Source organism: Crinia signifera, chromosome 7 (assembly GCF_055691185.1).
Source record: "Crinia signifera chromosome 7, ASM5569118v1, whole genome shotgun sequence".
Classification (NCBI taxonomy): domain Eukaryota; kingdom Metazoa; phylum Chordata; class Amphibia; order Anura; family Myobatrachidae; genus Crinia; species Crinia signifera.
Genome location: NC_139223.1, coordinates 162,747,746 through 162,760,756, shown reverse-complemented (window position 1 = coordinate 162,760,756; position 13,011 = coordinate 162,747,746).

Below are 13,011 nucleotides of genomic sequence, written 5' to 3'. Positions count from 1 at the left end.
TAAGACTTTTTCCAACCCTGGATCAGCTACGAGCAGGTCCCACGGCTGACTAGGCTTTAGAATATGTATCAGGGTCAGCATGTCGCGTAGGTACGAAATCACCGCAGTCACATGACTCGGAAGCCAGGGTTATGGCTGAGGAGTATCCAGTGCCCAATTACCAAATAGGCAGAACAGACAGCTCATATGGGCCCCATAACATCGGATCCAAATAGTATCGGTTTCCTCACATTGGGGCAGATGTATTAAGCTTGGCAAAGAGATAAACTGGAGTTAACGTGAAAGGAGATAAAGCACCAGCCAATCAGCTGTGTTTGAAATATGACAGTTGGGAGTTGATTGGCTGGTGCGTTATCTCCTTCCACTTTATCTCCAGTTTATCTCTTCACCAGGCTTAATACATCTGCCCCATTGTCTCCAAATGATCAATCAATTCAAAGAAACTAAAACTGTACAGTAAACGCTCTAGATAATAAGCTGAATTAACCCTTTGAGAGCCAAGTGAATTTGCCAAATAAACATTTTTATTCATCATAATGGCCTGTAATGTTACCTTACAGTATATAGGAAATATCAACTTTTTTTTTACAAAATTTTATATTTAACAAATGTCAGCGATTTTGTGGGCACTGAAAGGGTTAATGTAACGCAGCCATTAACAATTAAAGTACATTTATTATTACCAGTTAATTATATAGCGTACACATATTCAGTAGCGCTGTACAGAGAATATATGATTGACAAAACGGTGGGTGGGTCCCAGGGAATGCCAGCGTTCCCCCGCCTATTGGTGGTGGGCGGTCCATGTCACATGACTACAGTGCCGCAATGCAATAGTAATCATTGACTAATTGAAGTCAACCGGACCATTGCAGTCATCAATTGCTGTCATTACTAACAAATGCAAAGATCTTTTGAATACATTTTGGGCCTTATTCAATGCGGCCGGCAAGGGGGTTAGACGGCTCGGATCGCCAAAAACAAACGGCCTCCACCGTTTAACCCCCACGCCAGCCTCTCACCCTATTCTTTCTACGTTCTGGGGGAATCCTCGCTGTCAGGGGACAGCGAGGATTCCCTCAAACAGCGAGGGTCGCTGCATTTAGCCACGAGCCTCGCCATTTCAGCAGCCACGTACACCGTTTCCCCGTCACTACAAAAACCTAATGAGGGGGAAATGCCATTTGCGTGCTGCCACAGCTCGCAAAAGTCATTGAATACACCTGTCTGAATCCTGTGAGTATTGTGGGAACAATCCTTGCCTCTCTGCTGTGTTGTGGTCTGAGTTGAATTGAGGAAGAAGTAAGAAGATTGATTCATCAAATAGAATAGCCCCGGTGTATTACATACTGCCATGGTGCGTGCACTGAAGTGCCGATGGAGGCGTGTTAAGAAATACAGTCGGCGTGGCAGCGTGCTGAAGGTAGCATCTTAGTGGTTGCACATTCAGACCCACACGTATACACCAGGGGAGCTGAAACCAGAATATGTGTATGATCACAGACATGATTCCCCTAGAACATTACAATGTTAGCAAGTGGCCAATCGTTTCAGATGTTCTACTCTCTACATTGAATTGTATATGAGCTACACAAGGCTTCAGAAAGAAAATGAGTTATATAAAGGGCTAACAGGCCAAATAACGACCACATACTGTATGACAGTCGTACTGTAGTCATGTAGAATAGATATTAATAGCTGACGCAAGCAGGCTAATGATATGATAATTGTAGCACGTTTTCACCATACTGAACCATAAGTCCCGAAATTGCAACTGACTGAAGAGGGAAGCGTACCGTACTTGTAACCGCACATCGGATCTCTGTGGCTTGGCTTCAGCCCCCTACAGTCAAGTGACAGGTAGACAATGGTCTTCTTACAAAATGATTAAATCCTTTTGATTTAACAAAACAACTGTTTTTATCTTCCAATATTTGGCAGCAAATGATCAATTCTCATATGCTCCCATTCTGTACATTATCAGATAGATTGGACAGATACTTCTATAGGTGTGTACACTGCTTTATTGTGCCCGAGGTTGGGAATGGCTCCTGGAACATGTCATGTGGACAATACAGAACAAACCCCACCATAAAATGAATCGAGACGTTATACACTACTTAAGAACCCAGATGTTATGCACTACATAAGAACCCAGATGTTATGCACTACATAAGAACCCAGATGTTATGCACTACATAAGAACCCAGACGTTATGCACTACATAAGATCCCAGACGTTATACACTACATAAGATCCCAGACGTTATACACTACATAAGATCCCAGACGTTATACACTACATAAGATCCCAGACGTTATACACTACATAAGATCCCAGACGTTATACACTACATAAGATCCCAGACGTTATACACTACATAAGATCCCAGACGTTATACACTACATAAGATCCCAGACGTTATACACTACATAAGATCCCAGACGTTATACACTACATAAGATCCCAGACGTTATACACTACATAAGATCCCAGACGTTATACACTACATAAGATCCCAGACGTTATACACTACATAAGATCCCAGACGTTATACACTACATAAGAACCCAGACGTTATACACTACATAAGAACCCAGACGTTATACACTACATAAGAACCCAGACGTTATACACTACATAAGATCCCAGACGTTATACACTACATAAGAACCCAGACGTTATACACAATATAAGATCCCAGATGTTATGCACTACATAAGATCCCAGACAGTATGCACTACATAAGATCCCAGACGTTATACACTTCATAAGAACCTAGACGTTATACACTACATAAGATCCCAGACGTTATACACTACATAAGATCCCAGACGTTATACACTACATAAGAACCCAGACAGTATGCACTACATAAGAACCCAGACGTTATACACTACATAAGAACCCAGGCCCAGAGTGCATATTAAGTGCCCGGAGAGTCTTGGTTTCCTCTGTAGCCAGACATTGTATATACATGTGTATGATGAAGGTTTGTGTTACATGTTACAGCAGCGGTGTGGAAGTCACAGGATGATCACACATTAATGTACTTTTATAGCGTATATGCAGAAGGTCTCTTATACTAATACAATTAGGACTCCGCGGCTCAATTAAGCCTAATTCCGTTTTATCTGTCTGGCAAGTAGGATGATAAAATAATATGAGCAGGCATAAAGATTGCAGCGCAGCACAAGTTCCGGCAATGTTTAATATGAACCACCTTCTGGTCTATGGAACCTTCACACCTGCCCGATCCTTCCAGCAAATCACCCAGACAATGGAAATAAATACTTCTGAGAGATGTCGTTAATTTCTGATGCAATTACCTCGGATTTTATTGTTACATCATAACTAATTGAAGAGGAGATGAATGATAAATGTATTACTAAACATGTCTCCTTGATGTAATGATAAGGCCGGCAGGGCTAAGGGGGTAATTCAAATGGGGCCGAATTCGCTGCTCAATGGGCAGGTCCGAATGGGCACCTAAATACGGAGTCTTATTTAAGGTTCCTGGGGTTGACATTCCATTCTGGTTTTTTCCTTCTGCTCCAGGGGAGGTTTCTGATCCAGTTTGACAGGTACCGTTCTGACTGGCACACACCTCAGGTCTAGTTTTGCTTTAAACTTTAAAGGGACGTGGCACCAAGCATGGTCATAGCAAGGACGGGGTAGAGGGCGTGCTGGCAGGAAATGCACTAGTCATGTTTGTAGCCATCAGAACAACAGTCGTTGACCGAATCCAATTAGGGTTCACCTCTGAATCTGCCCCTCTGTACGAACAAAATTGGGACATGGCCATGAGACTCCCAAACTTGGGAAAGTGTCCCACATCCCTTCGGACCCCCGCACCTTCCCCCTCGGCCAAGGGGGACCACTGCCCCGATTTGTGTCAAATTGCTTTATCATAATCCCTGCCCCGTTATACAATGTTTATGGTGCAGTATGATTGCGCAATTATGTCACCACACATTTTCCCACTGGCCACGCCCCCTGCGACGACCACGCTGCCCCCTCTCATAGGAAGGGGTGAGAAAGTAGGTATGTCATTGTGCGACTCAAATGTAAACTGATCACTCCATTGCGTCCAACTAAGAATCAGGACTTTCCTGTGCCCACGCACTGATTGAAGTGTCCGCTGTGCGCCCCACCAACAAGATTCAAACTGCTTTACATACTGTATATCAATTCAATAAACAGCGATACGATATAGACTGTACAATAACTGTGCGATACAGCAATAACTGTGCAATAACTGTGCGATACAGACTGTGCAATAACTGCAATAGACTGTGTAATAACTGTGCGATAAAGACTGTGCAATAACTGCAATAACTGCGATACAGCAATAACTGTGCGATAGACTTGCAATAACTGTGCGATACAGCAATAACTGTGCGATAGACTGTGCAATAACTGCGATACAGACTGTGCAATAACTGTGCGATACAGACTGTGCAATAACTGTGCGATACAGCAATAACTGTGCGATACAGACTGCAATAACTGTGCGATAGACTGTACAATAACTGTGCAATAACTGTGCGATACAGCAATAACTGTGCGATGCACAGTTATTGCACAGTCTATCGCACAGTTATTGCTGTATCGCACAGTTATTGCACAGTCTGTATCGCACAGTTATTGCACAGTCTGTATCGCACAGTTATTGCACAGTCTGTATCGCACAGTTATTGTACAGTCTAATAACTGTGCAATACAGACTGTGCAATAACTGTGCGATACAGCAATAACTGTGCGATACAGACTGTGCAATAACTGTGGGTACTTGTGTATTATAGCAGCGCCCCCAATGTACATCGCGTGATGCGATGCGATTTTTGCCCCCTATGCGATGAAAGATCGTATAAGCACCCTAATGGGTGCTTACAATGAGAAATGCACCCCCACTATAAACGTGAACCCGAAGCGTGGCGAGCGCAGCGAGCCCGCGAGGGGCGGTGGTACGCGTCCTCCGACCTTTTCATACCCCCACTATCCACGTCGGTGTGGAGTTGAGAATAGAAAGTGTGGCAAGCGCAGCGAGCCACCGAGCCCGAAGCGTGGCGAGCCCCGTGAGGGGACGCGGATACCTTCACAGGTATCCGCGTCCCCTTGAGGTGCTCGCTGCGCTCGCCACGCTTCAGGCTCGGTGGCTCGCTGCGCTTGCCACACTTTCTATTCTCAACTCCACGCCGACATGGATAGTGGGGGTATGACAAGGTCGGAGGACGCGTACCACCGCCCCTCGCGGGCTCGCTATGCTTCGGGTTCACATTTATAGTGGGGGGGGGGGGGGTGGCGTGGGGGTGCATTTCACATTGTAAGCACCCATTAGGGTGCTTATACAATGTTTAATCGCGTTGCATCGCATTGTATGGCATTGTATGCCATGTACAATGTCATACAATTTTAAAATTGTATGACATTGTACAGCATTGCGCGATATCGCGTTGCATCGCATACCATCGTATGCCTTATGGTATGCAATGCGATGGGCGCCGCCAAAATACACAAGTACCTAACTGTGTGATAGACTGTGCAATAACTGTGTGATAGACTGTGCAATAACTGTGCGATACAGCAATAACTGTGCAATAACTGTGTGATACAGACTGTGCAATAACTGTGCGATACAGCAATAACTGTGCAATAACTGTGCGATACAGACTGTGCAATAACTGTGCGATAGACTGTACAATAACTGTGCAATAAATGTGCGATAGACTGTGCAATAACTGTGCGATACAGACTGTACAATAACTGCAATAAATGTGCAATATGGCAATAACTGCTATACAGACTGTACAATAACTGTGCAATAACTGTGCGATAGACTGTACAATAACTGTGCGATACAGACTGTACAATAACTGCAATAAATGTGCGATATGGCAATAACTGTGCTATACAGACTGTACAATAACTGTGCGATTCAGCAATAACTGTGCAATAACTGTGCGATAGACTGTACAATAACTGTGCAATAACTGTGCAATACAGACTGTACAATAACTGTGCGATAGACTGCAATAACTGTGCGATACAGACTGTACAATAACTGTGTGATACAGACTGTACAATAACTGTGTGATACAGACTGTACAATAACTGTGTGATACAGACTGTACAATAACTGTGCGATAGACTGTACAATAACTGCAATAAATGTGCAATATGGCAATAGCTGCTATAGAGACTGTACAATAACTGTGCGATACAGACTGTACAATAACTGTGCGATACAGACTGTACAATAACTGCAATAAATGTGCGATATGGCAATAACTGTGCGATACAGACTGTACAATAACTGTGCAATAACTGTGCGATACAGCAATAACTGTGCGATACAGCAATAACTGTGCGATACAGACTGTGCAATAACTGCTATATAGCAATAACTGTGCGATACAGCAATAACTGTGCGATACAGACTGTATAATAACTGTGCAATAACTGCGATACAGACTGTGCAATAACTGTGCGATACAGCAATAAATGTGCAATAACTGTGATAGAGACTGTACAATAACTGTGCAATACAGCAATAACTGTGCAATACAGCAATAACTGTGCGATACAGACTGTGCAATAACTGTGCGATACAGACTGTGCAATAACTGTGCGATACAGCAATAACTGTGCGATACAGCAATAACTGAGCAATAACTGTGCGATGCAGACTGTACAATAACTGTGCAATAACTGCATACAGACTGTGCAATAACTGTACAATACAGCAATAACTGTGCAATACAGCAATGGTACTTGTGTATTATCACCGCGCTCACTAAGCTATTTGCTTAGTGGGCTATTCTGCGTAGGAAAATCACATTGCATCGCATGGGCCATTTTAAGGGCCGTGTGATGCAATGTGATCCGATTTTGCTATGTAATTTATTCACTGCTCTCTTAGCCCCGGGGGATTGCATTGCATCGCACCTCCCACAAAATCGCATGCGATGTTATAGGGTGTACGATGCCATTAGCTATACAATAATATCATTGGCTGCCATTGTATGACATACAATGAGGTTTTAGGCAGTCCCCCCCCCCACTATCCACGCCACCCTGAAGCGTGGCGAGCGCAGCGAACCCCGCGAGTGGTGGCGGAACGCGTCCTCCGACCTTTTCATACCCCTACTATCCACGTCGGTAATCTGCGTCCGCTCGCCACACTATATAAAATCATATCAATGCCGACGTGGATAGTGGGGGTATGAAAAGGTCGGAGGACGCGTTCCGCCACCACTCGCCATGCTTGGGGCTGGCGTGGATAGTGTGGGGGGGGGCCTAAAACCTCATTGTATGTCATACCATGATATAATTGGGTACTTGTTTCCTAGCACGGCGCCCATCGTGTATCATGGCATACCGTATGTCATGGTATGCGATGTGATATTCGTGTAAATGACCCGGAATGTACAATTAAATATCGCATAGCATCGCATGCCAGCAAATGGCATGTGATGTGATGCGATTTCTAATTGTACAGGCACCCTGATGGGTGCTTACAATGTTAAATGCACCCCCATTGTCAACACCACCCCAACTATCAACGCCAACCCGAAGCGTGGCAAGCGCAGCGGTACGCGTCCTCCGACCTTTTCATACCCCAACTATCCACGTCGGCGTGGAGGTGATTTTAGATAGTGTGACGAGCGCAGCGTCTGCAGGGACACGGAATACATGTTAAGTAATCCGCGTCCCCTAGCTGCGCTCGCCACACTATCTAAAATCAACTCCAAGCCAACGTGGATAGTGGTATGAAAAGGTCAGAGGACGCGTACCGCTGCGCTCGCCACGCTTCGGGTTTGCGTTGATAGTGGGGGTGGTGTTGACAATGGGGGTGCATTTAACATTGTAAGCACCCATCAGGGTGCTTGTACAATTAAAAATTGCATCACATCGCATGCCGCTATATTGCATGCGATGCACTTTGTGATGCGATGCGCCGTGCTAGGAAACAAGTACCTATAATTGTATAGGTAGTGTAATGGCATCGTACACCCTATAAAATCACATGCAATTTTGCGGGAGGTGTGATGCGATGGGATCCCCCGGGGCTAACAGAGCAGTGAATAAATTACATAGGAAAATCGGATCGCATCGCACGGCCCTTAAAATTTCCTACGGTGCCGTACGTAAGAAACTTGGGCGCCGTGATAATACACAAGTACCACAGCAATAACTGTGCAAATACTGTGCGATCCAGACTGTACAATAACTGTGCGATACAGCAATAACTGTACAATAACTGTACAATACAGCAATAACTGTGCGATCCAGACAGTGCAATAATTGTACGATACAGCAATAAATGTGCAATAACTGTGCGATACAGACTGTACAATACCTGTGCGATACTGCAATAAATGTGCAATAACTGCGATACAGCAATAACTGTGCGATACAGAATGTACAATACTGCCATAAATGTGCAATAACTGCGATACAGCAATAACTGTGCGATAGACTGTGAAATAACTGTGCGATACTGCAATAAATGTGCAATAACTGTGCGATACAGCAATAACTGTGCGATACAGACTGTACAATAACTGCGATACTGCAATAACTGTGTAATAACGGTTACAGCACACTGCAGCTATACATAGTTTATTGCAAACATTCAATTAATTTTCATGTTAACCTTAGACACAGTCGGCTTTGTACCTGTTGACCAAATGATCATGTTGACTGTTTGTATCTGTTTGTGTCGACCATGTATGTTCGACCTATCATCTAGATACATAAGCAGTGTCTGCGTCGGTGACATATAGCCTTATCAGACGACACTGAACTGTCTTCCCACCGTGGACGAAGGCTATGCCGCCCCATTCTGCTGGTAAAGTAGAACGCCAGCTCCCTGAAATAGAGCAACAATTGGGGTAATTTATCACCAGGAACATGGCGAGCGTCGTCACATATTAACCCTTTATTACAGAATGAGGACTCTACGGAGGCAACGTATGTGCACCAAGTGCAAAATTAGGGTATGGCGCAGAAATACGGTATGGCACCAAATTACAGTACAGCACAGAATTACAGAACAGCGTAGAATTAGGGTACGGAACAGAATTACAGAACAGCGCAGAATTACAGTACAGCACAGTTACAGAACAGTGCAGAATTAGGGTACGGAACAGAATTACAGAACAGTGCAGAATAACAGTACAGAACAGAATTACAGAACAGCGCAGAATTAGGCTACGGAACAGAATTACAGAACAGTGCAGAATAACAATACAGAACAGAATTACAGAACAGCGCAGAATTATGGTACAGCACAGTATTCCAGAACAGCGCAGAATTAGGGTACGGAACAGAATTACAGAACAGTGCAGAATTACAGTACAGCACAGAATTACAGAACAGAGCAGAATTACAGTACAGCACAGTTACAGAACAGCGCAGAATTAGGGTACGGAACAGAATTACAGAACAGTGCAGAATAACAGTACAGAACAGAATTACAGAACAGCGTAGAATTATGGTATGGCACAGAATTACAGAACAGTGGAGAATTACGCTACAGCACAGTATTCCAGAACAGCGCAGAATTAGGGTTCGGTACAGAATTACAGAACAGTGCAGAATTATGCTACGGCACAGAATTATAGAATAGTGCAGAATTATGGTACGGCACAGAATTACAGAACAGCGCAGAATTATGGTACAGCACAAAAATCACAGTATGGCACAGAATTACAGAACAGCGCAGAATTACGGTACAGCAAAGAATTACGGTATGGCAAAGAATTACGGTATGGCAAAGAATTACAAAAAAGCACAGAATTATGGTACTGCGCAGAAGAAATGTAGAGCGCAGGATTACGGTACGGCGCGGAATTATAGAAGAGTGTAGAATTTTGAGCTGTTAATGAGATGACGGAACATGGGAACACACTATATTGACTGCTGATTGGCTCTTCCCCCATCTGCCCCTTCCTGGAGAGTGTGGTGTACTGGGGAATCACACATACACATCACATCAATGTTTTACACAACATTGCAGTGTCATAGATGTTGCTGTTCCATTGTTCTTATACACCGGTAACATCGATGATGCCTTTTGATGTGTCATGATCCCTACTGCAAATGAACACCTGTGACGTTTATGGGGAACACTCCAGCCCCCTTTACTGGGACGCTTTTTCCCCTGCCATCGATGGCTGAGTTCCGATGGGGTCAGAGCAACAGGACATGAAGAAAATATCTATATCAGGCCAAAAAAATGCAATTTTCCCCCCTCTGTTTGTGGATGCACTTCACACGGTATTATCATGTGAACTCATTCTATCTGTATGATACATCTATCCTAGCCCAGCTCATGCCTGTATATGGGACTCATGCTGAGATTCACAGCAGCCAGACGCCACACACCTGCTGCGGGGAGGTAATGCTTATTACAGTACAGCATGGCAGCCCCCACACACACACCTGCTGCAGGGAGGTACTGCTCATGTACAGTACAGCATGGCAGCCCCTACACACACACACATACACCTGACAGCAGCCCCACCCCCACCTGCTGCAGGGAGGTACTGCTCATGCATAGAACAGCATGGCAGCCCCACCCCCAGACACCTGACAGCAGCCCCACCCATGAGTACTGCTCATGTACAGTACAGCATGGCAGCCCCTACACACACACACACCTGACAGCAGTCCCACCCCCACACACACCTGCTGCAGGGAGGTACTGCTCATGTAGAGTATAGCATGGCAGCCACACCCCCACACACCTGACAGCAGCGCCCCCAACCCCCCCCCCCCCCCACACACACACACACACACCTGCTGCAGGGAGTACAGTACAGCATGGCAGCCCCCCATATACACACAAACATGACAGCAGCCCCACACATACACCTGCTGCAGGAAGGTACTGCTCATGTACAGTATAGCATGGCAGCCCCACCCCCACACACCTGACAGCAGGGCCTGATTCAGAGCTGTTAGCAAGGCTGCAATTTTTGCAGATGGACAAAACCATGCTGCACTGCAGGTGGGGCAGATGTAACAGGTGCAGAGAGTTATAAACTGGCCATAAATGAGGACAACCTGCATACCATCTGCTTAAGACTGCAATGAGAGCCGATGGATCAGATGTATGTCTGTGCAGCATGTCTGATCTGAGGGCCGACTTCACACAAATATAACACCTGTTATATCTGCCACACCTGCAGTACAGAAATGTTTTGTCCATCGGCAAAATTTGAAGCCTTGCTAATAGGTCTGAATTAGGCTCTAACTACGGAACTGCACACGCGAGCTATCACTAACAACGGAACTGCGCACAGGCAATCCATCACTAACTACAGAACTGCACACGCGAGCCATCACTAATTACAGAACTGCACACGCGAGCCATCACTAATTACAGAACTGCACACACACAAGCTACATAACTGCACACACGCGAGCTATCACTAACTACAGAACTGCACACAAGCGAGCGATCACTAACTACAGAACTGCACAAGCAAGCTATCGCTAACTACGGAACTGCGCACAGGTAAGCCATCACTAACTACAGAACTGCGCACACACAAGCTACATAACTGCACACATGCGAGCTATCAAGAAGTACAGAACTGCACATGCAAACTATCACTAACTACAGAACTGCACAAGTGAGCTATCACTAACTACGGAAATGCGCACAAGCAAACTATCACTAACTATGGAACTACGCACACGTGAGCTATCACAAACGACAGAACTGCACATACGAGCTATCACTAACTACAGAACTGCGCACATGCAAGCTATCACTAACTATAAAACTGTGCACACACTAGCTATCACTGACTACAGAACTGCGCACACACAAGCTATCAATTACTACAGAACTGCGCACACAAAAGCTATCAATGACTACAGAACTGCACACGCAAGCTATCACTAACTACAGAACTGTGAACATGTGAGCTATCACTAACTACGGAACTGCGCACACACGAGCTATCACTAACTACAGAACTGTGCACAGGTGAGCTATCACTAACTACAGAACCGCGCACACAAGAGCTATCACTAATTACAGTACTGCATTCGCATGAACTATCATTAATTACGGAACTGCACACACGCGAGCTAGCTAACTATGCACACGCGAGCTATCACTATGGAACTGTGCACACACAAGCTATCACTAACTACGGAACTGCACACACGGGAGCTATCACTAACTACGGAACTGTGCACACGGAAACTATCCTTAATACAGAACCGTAAACATGCAAGCTATCACTAACTATAAAACTGTGCACACAGTAGCTATCAATGACTACAGAACTGCGCACACGCAAACTATCACTAACTACGGAACTGCGCACACGTAAGCTATCACTAACTACGGAACTGCGTACATGGGAGCTATCACTGACTACAGAACTGCGCATACACACAAGCTATCACTGACTACAGAACTGCACACACACAAGCTATCAATGACTACAGAACTGCGCACAGGCACGCTATCACTGACTACAGAACTGCGCACACACAAGCTATCACTGACTACAGAACTGCGCACACGCAAGCTATCACTGACTACAGAACAGCGTACAGGCACGCTATCACTGACTACAGAACACAAACGCAAGCTATCACTAACTACAGAACTGCACACACATAAGCAATCACTGACTACAGAACTGCACACACATAAGCAATCACTGACTACAGAACTGCACACAGGCGCGCTATCACCAACTACAGAACTGCGCACACCGGAGCTATCACTGACTACAGAACTGCACACATGTGAGTTATCACTGACTACAGAACTGCGCACACGCGAGTTATCACTGACTACAGAACTGTGAACACGCAAGCTATCACTGGCTACAGAACTGCGCACACGCGAGTTATCACTGACTACAGAACTGTGAACACGCAAGCTATCACTGACTACAGAACTGCGCACAGGCGCAATATCACTAACTACAGAACTGCGCACAGGCACGCTATCTCTGACAACAAACCTGCGCACGC